This window comes from Macaca nemestrina, chromosome 8, assembly GCF_043159975.1.
Source record: "Macaca nemestrina isolate mMacNem1 chromosome 8, mMacNem.hap1, whole genome shotgun sequence".
Lineage (NCBI taxonomy): Eukaryota > Metazoa > Chordata > Mammalia > Primates > Cercopithecidae > Macaca > Macaca nemestrina.
Genome location: NC_092132.1, coordinates 120,170,196 through 120,183,585, shown reverse-complemented (window position 1 = coordinate 120,183,585; position 13,390 = coordinate 120,170,196). Strand labels below are relative to the sequence as shown.

Sequence of the window (13,390 nt, the reverse complement as noted above, 5' to 3'; positions counted from 1 at the left end):
CCTGTTACAACTTTGGTTATTTGTATTTTGATTTTACAAGCAAGGTTGAAAAGCTTAAGCAAAGTCATCCTGTTTCTCAAGATCCATTTCAAATGCCGCTTAGTCTGTGAAGCCTTTAGTTAAACTCCTAGTCAGTGCTAGTTACTTCTTACTTGAGTTAATGGGACTTTTGGCATTTTTAAACATATAGTAAGTAGTCTTTGTGTTTTTCTATGCCTCTCTTTTCTTTAGACAAGGTTCATTAAAGTATCATGTGGCTATTTGAATGAATTAAATTAAAAATGTGGTACTTTGATAACACTAAGTCACATTTCAAGAGTTCAACAGCCAGTTGTGGCTATTGGTTATGTAGACACAGGACACTTCCATCATTACATATATTTGTCAGTGCTTCTGTAGATCAGGGGTTGAAAACTATGGCCTGGGGGCAAAATCTGGCCTGCTGCCTATTTATGTAAATTAAGTTTTATTGGACGACAGCCATAGTTATTCATTCAATATTTTCTTTGGCTACTTTTGTGTTAACAATGCAAGAATTAAGTAGCTCCAACAGAGACTAAATGTCCCACTAAGTCTAAAATATTTACTATCTGGATCTTTACATGAAAAGTTCTGCAGGTTTCCAATCTAGACTACAAGCTGTTTGAGGCTTAAAGCTCCAAGCATGTTCCTTTTATTTTGGGACCCATCATATTAGATTAGTAAGCACCAATGCACTTTTGCTGAACTGAGTTGACCTCAAATTAAGAAACAAACCCAAATTCCCACATCTAGTAAGTGATAGAGCCAGAATTCAAAACTGTTCATCTGATACAAACCCATGAACTCACGCCATGCCATCATGCTGCCTCCTGGTCTTCTGTAGTTAGTATACTAGTCAAATGTTGAGACAGACACCGCATGTTCTCACTCATAGGTGGGAACTGAACAATGAGATCACTTGGACTCGGGAAGGGGAACATCACACACCGGGGCCTATCACGGGGAGGGGGGAGGGAGGAGGGATTGCACTGGGAGTTATACCTGATGTAAATGACGAGTTGATGGGTGCTGAGGAGTTGATGGGTGCAGCACAGCAACATTGCACAAGTATACATATGTAACAAACCTGCACGTTATGCACATGTACCCTAGAACTTAAAGTATAATAAAAAAAAATAACTTGTTGAATCATATCAGCTAAAAATATAGAGAGAGAGGGAGACAGGCTATGATGTGTAAGATTTCCTCTGGTTAGACTTTGGTTGTCAAACATGGCTTCCAGCTATAAGGAACTCACATAAAAGCAATCACAATGGATAATAATAGGGAAACTCAGGCTCATTTAGACTCCCATTCCCCTTCTCACTGTATTTCTCCCTATTCTACCGTTTGCTCTCTCTGTTCCAGCTGCCATGATCTTCCTTTATCATGAACCTACTGGGCATGCTGCCACTCCAGAACTTTTCAGTTGCTGCTCTCTCCATTTGGTGGAAATGCTGTGTGAGGTTGTTCAGGTTGTGCAATACAACATGCGTGATAGCTGAACATGGTAGCCATGATGCCTACGATTCTCTTCCCTTCCAATATCCAGTGGCTCGCTCCTTGACTTTCTTCAGGATTATGTTCACTGTCATTTTCTCTTGAAGCAGTCCCTGGCATCCTCAATCCTTTTTACTCAGTTCTACTTTCCTCAACTTTTATATTCTAACATAGGATAATATTTAGCTTACTTTCTTTGTTTATTTTTTATTTTCTCTCCCAGTGAAAGCTCCAGGGAAAACAGGTATTTTTTTGTTGTTCTTGTTGTTCATTGATATTCCCCAGTGCTGGGTAGAGGATTTGGAACAAAATCTTCCACTCTCCTTCTTTGAATTTCGGTACTGTCTAGCAGCCATATCTGAAGGGGTTGGAAGTAAAGTACACAATCTAATTAAGAACACCTGTAATAAGTACCTTCGCTCACTTCTTTTGGTGAGTTCTCCTTTTTTATGTTTTTCTAATCATAAAGGGTCTCAGCTCTTTGTTATTTTGAAATCTACATTATATATATTATATAATGTATATATTCTATATACAGAATATAATAAGAAAATAATATAATATATATTCTATATATATAGAAAAGTTCAGGGAATGAGGATTGTGGCTAAACGAAGAATACCAGAATTTGATATGTGAGTGAGTGTATGTATGTAATTGCATGTGTAAGAGAGAGAGAGGGAGAGACATTGAGAGTAGTGGTATTTATTAGAAAGGTGTGAAATGCTGGATTTGGCCAGATGTTAATAAAATCTGTAATATATCATTGGACCGAGCTAAATATATGGTGGCAAATATGCTTTGAGACACTGAATTATCCAATGCAGTTCCCAGGCAGTGCTCTCACTGTTGGTGCTGCTATTTTGGAGAGTTTCTTGGAAGCTGAAATTGATTCTGCTCATTCCTTCCTATAAGATTTCTTTTTTTTTTCCCACCAGAAAAACTTAAGAGATTGTCCATAAATCAAATAGAAAGGCAGGAGAAGTAGAACAAGGGATTCTGTTATCCCTCTGGATTTTCCCTGCATTTTTACTCTCTAAATATATTGAAAGATCAGTTCTATTTCTTTGAATCATTTTTCTTAACCAAAGGAAACAATATCTCACTGCTATTTCAAAGAGTTGGTTAATTTTGCATAATCTGGGCAGATAAGAAAATCAGGTTCATTGCTGAGGAGCATTGAAAAGAGTTTAGTGCCAAGTGTCCTTGCTGTACAATTCAGTGTTGATGCCAATCTTTTAACTGCCTTTGAAGTGGAGCTGAAGAGCCTATAATAAAGATAATAAAGCTATGAAATTTAGACTCTGTATTGGCTGAAATTGGATAATTAGTTTAGGATTTCTTAAATTATGTGGGAGGTAGCAGTAGAGAAAAATAAAAAAGAATGAGAACCTGATTCTCAGCAGCACAAGCTAATAATTTAATCTATACACATTGATGAATATTCACTGGATGCCCAGGAAATACTAAATACTATTGTGCAGAGATTGACTGGGTCTGGTTCAGAATAGAAAAAGAGGTTACAATACAGAGAAGTATCCAACATGAAACAACCTCCCTTTAGAAGACAGGAGAACAATAAAAAGTCACAAAAAAGCATACACTTTATTATGCTCATTTGACGTTGCTAACTTTTTGAATGTGTTCATCTATCTTTTCCTTTGTTTTGTTACTTCAATAATCTCATGTCTATTTGTAAAGGAGATTTGATAAATTAAAAAAAATGAAACAACAAACAAACTATACCAAGAAATGTTTTCCTGTTATTTTCCTTTGCTATTGGTGCTACTATACAATTTTCCTAATAACTTACCATAATAGTGGTAACTTGAAGTTTATATAATTGCTGAAAAAACTATAACATCTTTATCTGATCACTTAACCCCCTAAACCCTGCTGCCTCTCCATCACCTTTCTGTCTCTATTTACCTTAGCTTTAGAATCTCTCTTAAAGATCATTGTAGATGTAGACTTTCCTTTTTTAAATCAACGTTTATATTAAGTTCCGGGGTACATGTGTAGGTTGTGCAGGCTTGTTACATAGGTAAGTGCCATGACGCTTTGCTGCACAGATCAACCCATCACTCAGGTATTAAGGCCAGCATCCATTAGCTCATCTTCCTGATGCTCTCCCTGCCCCTAGTGTGTGTTGTACCGCTCACCCAACATGTCCATGTGTTCTCATCATTCAGCACCCACTTGTAAGTGAGAACATGTGGTGTTTGGTTTTCTGTTCCTGCATTAGTTTACTGATAATGGCTTCCAGCTTCATCCAGACTTTCTACGAGAGAGAAGACCTTATTTTTTGCATAGTTACTTTTAAAGATGCAGAAAGCATCTTGGAATCCAAAACAAACCATCCCAGATCTATTTTGTAAATACATAAAAATCAGACAACTGACTTGCATTGTCCACCTAATGAATGTAATACACTAGCTTTGTGTTTCAAGCTCAAGATGGAAGGTAATAGGTCTGTCCTCATCTCCTCCAAATGACGCAGGTATCACTATGATGAGATTTGAGGTAAGTGATCCTTTACTTCACCTGCAGCATTGTGTGTGGAGCCAGATGTGTGAAACAAATCTTAATATCTCGGAGATAAAAAAAGGGAATTACATACGATAGAAACAATTTTCCAAATGTAGAGGATCAGCTGGAGAGATAAAATTGTATTACTTTTTTCTTAAGGAAAGACAACATTAGAGAAGGTGTGTATGAAATTTCTCTAAAATGATTTAGATTCCTTTTTAATAAAATTACCAAAATGTAAGCCTATCTAAATTCACAATATTTTGTTTTGGAAATCTCTTTTTTGAAATTGTTCTCAGAGTAATGAGCACACTTTAAAAAATTATTTCAACCTAAGGATAGCAAATCTTCACCTTTTGAGCAAGCGAGTTGATTTTCAGAAATACCCAAAACCTTTTTACCACGTATAAATAATGGCATCAGTGATCCCTAATATTATTTTTAATGAAAAATAGTTGCTGAGTATTTAGTATTGAATTTAAGATTTTTTTAGTAGTACAAATACTGTTCAAAAAGACAATTTCAAAAGTTTCTTTGAATTATGATTGAAATGAAGAGTATTTGTTAAGTGCGTCATAGACCCACTGTGCCTTCCTCTCTTTGAAAGTCTTTTGTTGCTAAGAAGGAAAGTTCCAAAGCAAAGAGAAGACAGTGTTACTGGGGTCACCTTTCTTGTTATACTTCTTCAGTGAGTTACCTTGAGGAGTGTACATGACATTAGGGCAGTCTGCAATATAAGTTCGCAATATAAGGTTTGTACGATGGCCATGAAAATTCGTGTATCATTTTTTTTTCCCTCTGAACTTGGTTATGTTTGAAATGACAGTCATCCCATTAAGAAAAATTATTCTATTTTAAATCTTTAGGTCAGGTACAAATAAAAACAATGAGTGGTATATAACTTAAATTTTACTTTGTGTCAATGGGTAGGCCTTTGCAGACAAACAAAATTGGTTACTGCTCTGAGTCAGTTTTTCTCCTATGGGTCAGAAAGAGATTATCTTTGTAGATAGTAAGTGCTAATTTTAATATTAATTTACAGGAGTAAATAAAATCATTTTTTCTTTGAAATGATATCTTCCTTTGCAGGTTTTGTTGCATGTTAATGCAATATCATTTGCCATAAATTTGGTCCTGGGCATAGTCTTTCAAGTAGGAGGGAGAATTTTTGTTTGGAACATTAAGCCAGTTGTTTATTGGTGTGTGTGTGTGAGCATGAAAAGCAATTCCAGGGGGTTGGAGGAGATAAAATATTAACCTCTCATTTTGGAGGTTACACAAAATCCAACTGACCTTTTTAAAAACATCTAATTGTCATGCACCCAGGTACTTTCCGGGCTCAAACTGGCAGTCAAATATCACAAGAAAGGTTATTCTTGTTATTTCAAAACCTGCTTGAACCAAGAAACATTGTGTGTCCTTGCGGGGGAGGAGAGGATGGGTTCTAATTAAGCTCATCGTGGTCTTCTGTTTAATTAATTAATTACTTAATGTTTGTCAAGTGATTTGAGGATGCTAAATGAAATGTATGTGCTGCTTAATATTATTCATGAAAAGCAAATAAGACATTAATCCTTTTCATTTCCTCCTAAGTATGTTACCTAAGCTGGCTAACTTCTATGAGTCCTAAGTATAGTTGCCCTCTTATATATTTGTAAAATGTGTAATATAAAGAAAATGTTGTGTAAATTCAGACACAATTTACAAGAACTAGATAATATATGTTGCTCTATCATTTTAGCTATCCTGTGTTCTCTAATTTTAGCAGTGGTAAGTTGTCTCCGTAGAATAAAATATAAAGGGTGTGTACATGTCTAGTGGTGTTTTACAGTGTTCTTGGCATTGAGTAAACTTTAGAATTGTATGAGAACCTTGAATTTATGCACTAATCTAAAAGGCTGTTAGGAATGGAGAATTGTTTTTCCTTGGTACCTTTCACTGAAAATTTTAAATAGATATTTTCCCATATATTCAACTTAATGCTGTTAGTAATAAAAGGAAAATTCAGTCTATTTGAAGTTAATTATATTCTAGACATTGCTGTGACAGTGCTCATGAATATAGAACCAAAGAAAAAAATACTGTTGTGACTTAAAAAGCTCACATACATATGACAGTGTAGAAAATGAAGGGTGACTATGACAGCTTACAACTTTTTGGGGCTCTCCCCAAACCATGTCTTCCATTCATCACTAGATGTTTCAGTACCAAGAGACACCAAAATACACCAAAAGAACAGCTTAGTAGCAATTTGTGAGATGCTGAAACATGTAATCTTTGTTATCGAACCTAGTATAGCTGCAAATCATGCTTTAAATATAAAATTGCAGAAGGTTTTGCAACCTTTAAATCTTTTCTTGTCATTTTATGTTTCTGGTGTTAAATTTTGCTGTGTTAATGTCATCTTCACTTGGTAATATTTATAGCACCCAAATCAATGCTGAGGACACACAGAATTTTGAAGGATCAACTCTACTTCTTCCAAATACACTTTAATACTTTCACTGCCAAACCAGAGTTCGAGAAATAACTGCGGTGGAATGATAATGAGAAGTTTAACAGTTTTATGATGGTTGAAGCTGACTTTATGAAAGTTGATAAATTTCATCTTGTAGGTTTCAATTTCTCATTCCCTACCGAGAGATGGGGAGAATACATTGATACTGCATTTCAAATTGGCTAGATCAGAAGGAACAGCAGCTAAAATCCATTACAACCCAATTACATCCATCAGCTGAAGCTGTGTGCATTCACTCGTGAACATCAGCATTTAATCCATAAAGAGGAACTAATGAGAAATTTGAAAATGGAATCCACGCATCAGTAAGTTTGGAGAGATTTTTCTGGGATTAATGACCTGCCAGAGCATCTTCAACATGCTGGAAAGCTATTCTCTCTGGGTTTGTTTACTGACCAAGAGGAAAAAAAGGGGGTTTCCTTCTGTCTGCTCATCAAATATTTGAAAGACTACTCATTTCAGTCCTTGAAAATGGGATACCGTGAGCTTTGGAAGTAAGGTACGTGTTGGTGAACACTGCTGTCATTGAACAGGAAAAATTAAATTATTAAGTAAGAAGTTTCCACCTAGAGATTAGTAGCAAGTAGCCTGAACAAATTATTTTACCGCTATAGATGTTAAGACAGACATGTTCTTTTAATTTAAGACCTGAGAGCATGTTTAGAGTTGCACGTAATGGTAATAATTCTATGTTGTAGAAATAGAGAAATAGTTTTTATTTTTCACTTTTGGTGATTGCATGGATAGAAATTAATATTCTACTTGCCGAATTGCAATTGCTTAAAGAGTAACAAGGAAGCTTAGAGAGAGTAGAGCATCAACTTGTTAACAATTGCCTAACTTCACATGTACAATTTCTGAGTTAATAAACACACAGTTTGTGAAAAGTTAACTCTGGATGAAGCTTTAGAATGCTGTGAAATTTCTTCTCATCTGGTGAAAATGGTTTCTGAAAGCATACTATTTAGGGATGTTACTATATCCGAGGTCTGGCAAACGTAGTCGTCAGATTAAATAAATGTATATGTGGAGTGTGGGGGATTGGATCCCCAGTGATGTCTGGAAAATACTTTGGTTTAATTTGTTGCTCTTTGGAGAAAAAGAAAGTGTGTAGATTTCATATTCAAATTACATCAGAGAGTATGACTTGTTCCTCTGTTTCTACAGTTCCTGAAGTGTGCCTAAGTGTGAATACAGCATCTCATAATATTGATGGCTTTAATGGAGGTTAAAAAATAAGAAATGAGAGTTCTTTTTTTTTTTTTTTTGCTTATGAAAAATTTCAGAGAGAAGTTTAATTTCTTTCTATATTTAGACAAATAAATAGCAAAGGGAATACAGAGAAGTGTGACCTTTGTATTTTGGGCACAGGGAAGCCATTGGAGGATTTTTAGTGGAGGGATAACAGACACACATTAGAAGGGTTACTCTGGCTGCAGTGAAGACTAGATTGGGGTAAGATTGTGAATGGAGAGTGCAGAAAGAACGATGAAGCTTCTTCTGTATTTAAAGGAAGAGAGTATTAGTGGTGGCAACAGTATTGGAAGAGGAGACATGTTGAAGGATGTATGAGAAATAGAGCTGACAGAACTTGGTTGTTGAAATACTGGAAATTGTTTTTAGAGCAAGTGGGTTATTGGTGGTTCTATTTACTGCGAGAGAGGTACTGGGGAAAAAGGGATTAGTCATGGGAGTCCTGGCTATCAGCATGGCCTTTGCTGAAGGGCGTGGGGACAGGGCTGTTATTTTTTTGTGGTATTGGCCTGAAGTGGGGTACCTATTATCTAAGAATTTTTCATTTTGCTAGCCTTCCTCTTTTCTGTACTTTGGCTTGAGAGAGCTGGTTTTCCATGGGGTGTTTTTTTGTGTGTGTTATTGTTGCTGTTCCCAGATTGCTGGCTCCTCCATCACACAGTCTGAGATATATGAAGCAAAAAGCAAAATCAAGAAACTCATATAATTCCTTGAGTAAAAGGGTCTCAAATGGTAGGTTTTGTTCCTCCAACTTTGAGAGTCCTCTTATGATTGTTTTATGTAGAACGTCCTGGATTTTTAGTTGTAATTAGAGGGAGGAGTAGGGAAATTTCCATCTACTCTATCTTGGTCTGAAACTGCAAGTAACTTAGGATTTCTTGAGCTAGAAACAATTATAAAAGAAATAAGGAGGAAAAGACGAATACAAAAAATAAAGTTCACATTTAAACTTAAGATTATTATATATTTATCTAAGACTCACTTTTCCAAATTTCTAGCATTATCGAAAACACCAGTTTGTAAGTTCTGCTTCAAAAATAAAGTGAAGAAAGGCCATAACTTTGTGTTAGGAATAAGAGTTCCATTATTCTAACGTAAGATTAAGATTGCTCTGACTTATGATAAGAAAAGAAAAAATTATTGATTTTGATAACATCTAAACATGACCAACATTTTGTTAGAAAATCAAAACATTAGAGGGAAATTTAATATACATTTAGTTTAAAATGAAATAGGTGAACAAGCATGGAAAATACACATTAAAAGTAACTGGGACTCATTTGGTGGAAATACAAATTATAGCACATCAAGGCCATTGTTGAACAATTATTTATTAAGTGTATTTTTTTCTGATTGAGCAGTTCTTTAAATATTTGTGTATGTACTTTTAAAATTAAATATACTCAAATATATAATCATATATAGTCTATGTTGCTGTGGAAAGAAACAGAGATGAGAGAGAGAGAAAGAGAGGAAAAGAGAGAGAATTAGTGGATTAAACAAGAAGAAAATACATTAAAAAAACAATTCCAGAGGAAGGTGGATGTTCCAGGATGGGTGAATGGCTCAGCTCCATGAAGTTCTGGGCAATTCTTTCTCATTGCTTTACCAATTCTGAAGGGGGTGCTATTTTTTGCAAGGTCAAGGCTGGCTTCCTGAAACTATAGCCTGGTGTTCCATCCTATACAAAGGGGGAAAGAGAAAATGAATGTCAAGCATATGTTTCCAGATAAGTCACATGGATTTGTATACCTTATTTCCACACAATTTCGTTTGATGATAACTTCTTTCCCTCACTGACCGCTTCCCTAAGGATACTATCCCAAATTCCATTCAGCTACAATACGCAACTAGAAATTTAGGATCTCTGAGTAATGTGCAATCCTTTCTATACGCTCCAGGTTTGGCTCCTGGTTAACTAATGGGATATAAACTATATCTGTTCCCACTCCTCACACATACCCAGTATGCAACAGATAGTTGCTTTAAACTCGCCCCATAAATAAAAGGAAGAATTAGAGGCACACCACAGAGTAGTCACAGGTTTTCAAAAATCCTCTTGCCTCAGCCTCTTGAGTAGCTAGGACTACTGTGCATGCCACTATGACTGGCCAACTTCGTTAATTTTTCTTTTTTTTTTTTTTTTTTTAAGAAATGGGGTCTTGCTATGTGGCCTAGGCTCACCTTGAACTTCTAGGTTCAAGCAATCCTCCTGCCTTGGCCTCCCAAAGTACTGGGATTACAGGTGTGAGATGTGATGCCCAGTCAGTACTCATAGTTTACAGCAATGAAAAAACTCTGCTGGCAAGGAAGGGTGAAAAACCTCTGCCTTGGTCTAAATTCCTTGATTGAATGCTGGTTGTGCTTTCTGGGAGGAATTTCTTTGTCCAAAAATCCTCATTGCTCTCAGCTTTGCCCTCTTGGGGATTCTTGTCTATTATTATCTGTGGCTATGTCTGAAATTGGTGTTAGAGAAAATGCTCTTCCTGGGTTCTGCCCAGCATTCCCAGTCTACTTTCTTTCTTTTCTTTTTGAGACGGAGTCTCGCTCTGTCGCCCAGACTGGAGTGCAGTGGCGCGATCTCGGCTTACTGCAAGCTCCACCTCCCGGGTTTGCACCATTCTCCTGCCTCAGCCTCCCGAGTAGCTGGGACTACAGGCGCCCGCCACCACGCCCGGCTAATTTTTTGTATTTTTTTAGTAGACACGAGGTTTCACCGTGTTAGCCAGGATGCTCTCCATCTCCTGACCTCGTGATCCACCCGCTTCGACCTCCCAAAGTGCTGGGATTCCAGGCGTAAGCCCCTGTGCCCGGCCTCCCAGCCTACTTTCTGCACATGCCTTTGGGAGATAAGCAGGTTGCTTTATTCATGTAATAATTACATGGCTTTGAAGGCCAGGCTTGTAGTTGCATTGGTAAAGTAATTTCCTCAAAACTTATTAGAGTTTTGGTCTGTTTATCCCCAGACACTTTTATGTGAAAGTTAAAATGGCCATTATCTTTTCTGGTCATGATTCTGAGCACATTTACTAACTGTTCTCTCTGCTTAACTCACCTGTGTCTTTCTCTGTTGAATGATGGCTTTTGTGAAGCAATGTGAAGCAGTAGGCTTAGGTATGGAGGTTAATCAGTCTCTAGTTGCCAGCAATCACAAAATCTCAGTGGCATACAACAGGAAGCGTTCATTCACTCACGTGTCTATTACTGGCTGAGCTTTAGCTGATCTAGGCTGTATTCAGCTGGATGACTTAAATCTAAGCTATGGGGTTGAGGCCATGTTTATTTCATTCTCTTTGGGTAGCATGTTAGCTGAGGTTCCCCTAATGGAACGTGCAGAAGACAGCCTCAAAAATTTGCTGTGCTTCTCAAGGCTTATGCTCAGATCTAGCCACTATCACTTTTTTTTGGCAGAATATTATATATATATTATATATTCCTTTGTGTCTTCTAGTTATAGGAATTTGTAGTCACAGCTTGATTCATAGCACATATCTTATTTATCTTCATTTCACCTACAGGCCCTACCACAGTCTTTATTTTTTAATTTTTATTTTTATTTTTATTTCCATAGGTTTTTGAGAACAGGTGGTATTTGGTTACATGAGTAAATTCTTCAGTGATGATTTGTAAGATTTTGGTGCACCCATCACCCAAGCAGTGTACACTGAACCCAATTTGTAGTCTTTTATCCTTCACCCACATCCCGCCCTTTCCTCCCAAGTCCCCAAAGTCCATGGTATCATTTTTATGCCTTCACATCTTCATAGCTTATCTTCTACTTATGAGTGAGAACATATGAGATTTGATTTTCCATTCCTAAATTACTTCACTTAGAATAATAGTCTTTGATGCCATCCAGGTTGCTGTGAATGCCATTAATTTATTCTTTTTCATGGCTAAGTAGTATTCCATCATTTATATAATCACAGATTCTGTATTTGTTCATTGATTAATGAGCATTTGGGCTCATTCTATATTTTTGCAATTACGAATTTGGCCACTATCACTTTTATCCACATTTCATTGGCTAAAGCTGGTCACATTACCAAGCCCAAGGGGAAATGATGGGAGAACATGCCCACCTTTAGCATGAGGGATATCAAATCACATGACAAAGGACACAGGGAAATAGATACATCTACCACAAGGAACAACACAATTTTGTCTCTGACAGAGGATGTTCAATGGGAGCTTCTCTTATTCTTGTTGTTTAACTGATCCAAACTTCTAAGCCCTGAAATTTCTAGCCTGTCAGTCAAGTTAGGTGAAAGAAAAGTCTCCTTTGATTAGCTGTATTTCTTCCACTACTGCTTGTACAGGTACACTTTCCTGACTTTCTCTTACCTACTTTCTTAAAAGTATCAGGAGAAGGTAACACACATAAATATTCCAATCACTTTCTTAGCCAGTATCACATATTTTATGTATTATTTTGACCCCAGCCTATGCTCCACTATTTTGGATACGAAATACTCTAGATGTTAATGTTTAGTGAAGGAAAAATCATTCCAGGTATTGTGAGAATTTAAAAGAAAAGAATTTAATACAGAAAACTCAATACTTCCAAAAGACATAGAAGAATAGGAGTCTGGGGCTACCACTACTTTAAAGAATTTAAGGACAACTGTTACAGCTGCAATCCAGAAATCAGGAGACTGTAGCTGCTGCCATAGCACTGCCTGTTAATACAGGAAAAGCTGGTGACCAGATGCAAATGCTGAGTATGCCACAAGTACAGATAAACATCGTGTTGACCTTGGTTGCTAAAAAAAGAAAAATAAATAAATAAACAAACAAATAAAATAAAATAACAAGAAGTTGTCCTTGCTTTTCTTAGCCTATGCAGTATCTGCACCAGCATACTGGCTAAAACCTATCCACATGCAAAATCCTAGCTAAAGGTGAGGCGAATCTTTGAAATATACTTTTCTCTGCAGTTCAAGAAGAGGCAGAGAAGAGGGTGGGGAAGGTGGTTATATGCCAATTGACTATTTCTGGTATGTACAACAAAGGAAGAAATATCATCCCTCAAATCTTGAAATTGGGCTGTATTATGGAATAAATAAATTTGAAAAGCAAATGATAAAAGATGACTAATTTTATGAATAAAGAATTAGCAATGAAGAAAATATCAATGACATTTCATAAAAGAACTCCGTATTGTGTCAGAAATCAATAATATAAATTTTGAAAAATAAATATATGTACCATCATGGAGAATATTTAGAAATGTGTATATTTTCATGGATATTTTTATGTGTACCTCTCAGAAGAGAATAAGAGAATCTATAAATTTAAAGATAATTATAATTTCATCAAATTTAGAAAAAATGAAAATGGTGTAAATTCATAGTTGATACTTTTTTGAAATTTATTTTCATTAGCTTTGATATCTTACCTGAAATGCTGATGTATCATTATAATAGAATACATTAAGTATTAGAAGGAATATTATTCATCTTTAAAAGAAGGACAATAAACTTTGACTTACAGCAGCAAGCACTGATTTGAATCAATATTTTAGTACCAAATATCACTCTACTATTTTTCAGTATAAAAATGCAATGA

At 36.1% G+C, this 13,390-nt stretch overlaps 1 long non-coding RNA gene across 2 annotated transcripts in view; it reads left to right on the top strand.

The window, feature by feature from the left end:
* The window catches only part of LOC105476605 (uncharacterized), a 62,039-nt gene that overhangs the window by 31,654 nt on the left and 16,995 nt on the right, over positions 1–13,390 (top strand). The window contains exons 1-2 of one of the 2 annotated variants that reach the window (XR_011606548.1): positions 5,493–5,576; positions 6,477–7,067. This is a non-coding gene — a long non-coding RNA (uncharacterized lncRNA). Of the gene's footprint in view, positions 1–5,492; positions 5,577–6,476; positions 7,068–13,390 lie in introns of those variants that run through there. The other variant, XR_011606549.1, reaches the window with a different exon arrangement.